The following is a 4230-nucleotide window of genomic DNA, read 5'->3' on the forward strand; positions in this document are numbered from 1 at the left end:
CAGACATAATCATTGCATCAATGTTATTTCTGGTCAATTGGCAGATTCGAAGTGTTGTTCCATTGCAAAGATAATAGTTGTACTTTACCTGGTTAAATAAAATAGCCGTTTTGATCTTCACTATTTTATTGCAGAACATCGCGAGTAGATGGGTTGTTGGAGTGCAGCAGACCCTTCACCACAAGCCACAGAGCATGGGGGTCGCAATCCGACACATTGATTCGCAGAGCATACAACAATCTGCAGAGATCATGAGTGTTGGGTGTGAGCGAAGTTTCTAAGTGTTTGGTGTGAGCAGAGATTATAAGTTCGTAAATATAGATTTTTGGATTAGATCATGTAGGTATGAATGCGACTTAACCCTCCACCACCTGACACACCCAGTAAGGTTTGTCACGTAAACAACACGCCACGTAGTTACTACTTCAGCCCACCGGTGTGTTGGATAGTTAATGCTTACTCTGTTTCTGGTGGTGGAGGGTTACGACACATTTATACTGATGCGATCTAACCCAAAAACCTTTATTAATAATATTGGTCGTGAAACCCTACGTGTTATACAGAGGTTATAAGAGATTATAAGAGTTTGGAGTGAGCCAAGTTTATAAGTGTTTGGTATGTTTAAGCTAATCTGTTCTCTCGTTACGATTTCAGTAGGAGATAGGACAGACGAGCTACACGAGTCTTGCTATGTGCAGTCAGTCCCACACTCTCCGGGACTCACGTCGCCTGCAAATACCAAGAAGTCAACCCGGGACTTTATAGTACCACAATTTTACAGCTTAGTTCAATATATTAACGAGACCGGTTAAAGGCTGCAGATTCTGCGCATTAACACATTCGTTAATGGCACTGCCTTAAAATTTATATAATTAGTGACATTTAGGGCAATGGTCCTATTTCATTGTATTGAAGGTCATTGCTCTACACGTCACCGAATTTTTTTTCTTTCTTTTAAGGCAGTGTTAGAGTGTTTTCAGTATTTTTGCAATTATACCAGCTTCGACCGGTAACACCTCGTCTCCTGCAGATCCATCCACGATAGCCAAATACCGTCTGCCCAGTAAGCTACACGCCAACACACCCGCTTCATGCTCAATAGAGTACTATTTACATAACTAGTAACTGTTTACATAACAAGTTTCTGTTGCTCGTGACAAACACCATATTACCATATATATTTCATGAAAATTACCTGACTACAATTAATGTACAGACTTAAGTTCATATAAATGCACCTACACAACAGTTTTCTTGTTGTAGTGTCAGAAGATTATCTCCATGTGTTGGTCGAATACAGTAATGGTTTAACTTTTTTTCAAAAGCCAGAGGTTAATTTTCAGTGAAAGATGACAATAGATGCACGCTTAAACTACATAAACCACACCTGAAGGATTTCAAACTATTACACGTGTTACATCTTGGCAATGATAACAACACACTTATATGTAATGGAACATATACTGTATACTGTACACACGATGCAGTTGAAAATGGTAAAAACCTATTACCATAAAAACACCGTTGTGTTAAATTAGCATAGGTCAATAACAAAGAAATGTACACAAACCCACGCATACATTAACACTTTGACTTAAAAAAAGGGTAAAATTTAACGTGCATAAAAAATTAACCCGTAAAAACAAAGTTTTTCACTATAAATCCTTTATATGCGTGGCGGCTAGAGTCTTCTCGTCCTCTGGCTTGAGATGGCTGCCACCTATGGGTCAGATGATTGCCTGCCACCATTAAGCAATTGGTAATTAAATATAATTATTTTTTCCTAAAAAGTGTCAAATTTTGGAAAAAAAATTTCATGAAAATATTGTCACGCACAACGAGTCTGTGTGCAAAATGTCAGCTCGATTGGATCACGGGAAGTGGGTTAAAAAACGACCGAAAGATTTGCACGGTCGTAAGCGCGCAAGCAAGTGAACTTAATTTAAAGGATTTAAAAACGACCGAAAGATTTGCACGGTCGTAAGCAAGCAAGTGAACTTAATATAAAGGATTTAAAAATGGATATGTATTTCCCCCTTTCGTCCCCTCTGCTTTATCAATGTTGATTCCTGTCACCAAAGTACACTGATTTCAAACTCTCTTCGATCGGCACAGTACCACCTTCGCTTCTCATCGTCAGATTCATAAACTTGACGTCTACAAAATGAACAACTTTTTCTCAGCTACCCCAGGTGGGACTCGAACCCACAATCCCTGGCTTAGGAGGCCAGTGCCTTATCCATTAGGCCACTGGGGCTACATGTAGCATGATGAAAACCTGGCTTATATACAGACTTCTTAAATAAACTCGCAATAATAATAGAAATGGATATGTATTTTCCCCTTTTATTCTCTGCTTTATCAATGTTGATAATTGTCACCAAAGTACACTGTTTAAAACTCTCTTGATTTGAAGCTTTCGTGACTTCAGGAATCCATACTCTTTGGTTCTTTCGGTAAATTCACGTAGGTATAAAATAAAATAAATCACGACGTTTCGGGCTCAACACAAGCGTCTATCATCAACACAAGCATCCATCATCAACACAAGCATTCATCATCATCATCTGATGATGGACACTATACCGACGTAACTTTACCGAAAGAACCAAAGAGTATAATTGAACACTGTTTTAAAACTCTCTTCTATAGGCACAGCGCCATTTTGGCTTTTCATTATCAGATTCGTTAACTTGACATTTTGATTTTACAAAATGAACAGCTTTTTCTCAGCAACCCCAGGTGGGACTCGAACCCACAATCCCTGGCTTAGGAGGCCAGTGCCTTATCCATTAGGCCACTGGGGCTACATGTAGCATGATGAAAACCTGGCTTATGTACAGACTTCTTAAATAAACTCACAATAAAAAAATATGTTTTTCCCCTTTCGTCCCCTCTGTTTTATTCATGTTGATAATTGTTTTTTTCCTAAAAAGTGGAAAATTTTAGAAATTTTTTTCACGAAAATTAATTGTCACGCACAACGAGTCTGTGTGCAAAATGTCAGCTCGATTGGATCACGGGAAGTGGGTTAAAAAACGACCGAAAGATTTGCACGGTCGTAAGCAAGCAAGCACGCAAGCAAGCAAGCACGCAAGCAAGCAAGCACGCAAGCAAGCAAGCACGCAAGCACGCAAGCAAGCAAGACGCAAGCAAGCAAGCACGCAAGCAAGCAAGCACGCACGCAAGCAAGCACGCACGCAAGCAAGGCACGCACGCACGCAAGCAAGCACGCACGCAAGCAAGCACGCACGCAAGCAAGCAAGCACGCAAGCAAGCAAGCACGCAAGCAAGCAAGCACGCAGCAAGCAAGCACGCAAGCAAGCACGCACGCAAGCAAGCACGCACGCAAGCACGCACGCACGCAAGCACGCACGCAACGCAAGCACGCAGCAAGCACGCACGCACGCACGCAAGCAAGCACGCAAGCAAGCACGCAAGCAAGCAAGCAAGCACGCAAAGCAAGCAAGCACGCACGCAAGCAAGCACGCACGCAAGCAAGCACGCATGCAAGCACGCAAGCAAGCACGCACGCAAGCAAGCACGCACGCACGTAAGCACGCACGCAAGCAAGCACGCAAGCAAGCAAGCACGCAAGCAAGCACGCAAGCAAGCACGCACGCAAGCAAGCACGCACGCAAGCAAGCACGCAAGCAAGCAAGCACGCAAGCAAGCAAGCACGCAAGCAAGCACGCACGCAAGCACGCACGCAAGCAAGCACGCACGCAAGCAAGCACGCAAGCAAGCAAGCACGCAAGCAAGCAAGCACGCAAGCAAGCACGCACGCACGCAAGCAAGCAAGCACGCAAGCAAGCAAGCACGCAAGCAAGCAAGCAAGCACGCAAGCAAGCAAGCACGCAAGCAAGCAAGCACGCAAGCAAGCACGCAAGCAAGCAAGCACGCAAGCAAGCAAGCAAGCACGCAAGCAAGCAAGCAAGCGACGCAAGGCAGCAGCAAGACAGAGCACGCAAGCAAGCACGCACGCAAGCAAGCACGCAAGCAAGCAAGCACGCAAGCAAACAAGCACGCAAGCAAGCACGCAAGCAAGCAAGCACGCAAGCAAGCAAGCAAGCACGCAAGCAAGCAAGCAAGCACGCACGCAAGCAAGCACGCAAGCAAGCAAGCACGCAAGCAAGCAAGCACGCAAGCAAGCACGCAAGCAAGCAAGCAAGCACGCAAGCAAGCAAGCAAGCACGCAAGCAATCAAGCACGCAAGCAAGCAAGCGAACT

The 4230-nt window shown here is 44.2% G+C and overlaps 2 non-coding genes across 2 annotated transcripts; both read right to left on the reverse strand.

The window, feature by feature from the left end:
- Positions 1–2184: 2184 nt before the first annotated feature.
- trnar-ccu lies at positions 2185–2257 on the reverse strand. Its single transcript has one exon. It is a non-coding gene; the product is annotated as a tRNA-Arg (tRNA).
- Positions 2258–2734: 477 nt separating this feature from the next.
- trnar-ccu lies at positions 2735–2807 on the reverse strand. The gene has a single exon. It is a non-coding gene; the product is annotated as a tRNA-Arg (tRNA).
- Positions 2808–4230: the final 1423 nt, after the last annotated feature.

This window comes from Callorhinchus milii, unplaced genomic scaffold, assembly GCF_018977255.1.
Source record: "Callorhinchus milii isolate IMCB2004 unplaced genomic scaffold, IMCB_Cmil_1.0 Scaffold745, whole genome shotgun sequence".
Classification (NCBI taxonomy): domain Eukaryota; kingdom Metazoa; phylum Chordata; class Chondrichthyes; order Chimaeriformes; family Callorhinchidae; genus Callorhinchus; species Callorhinchus milii.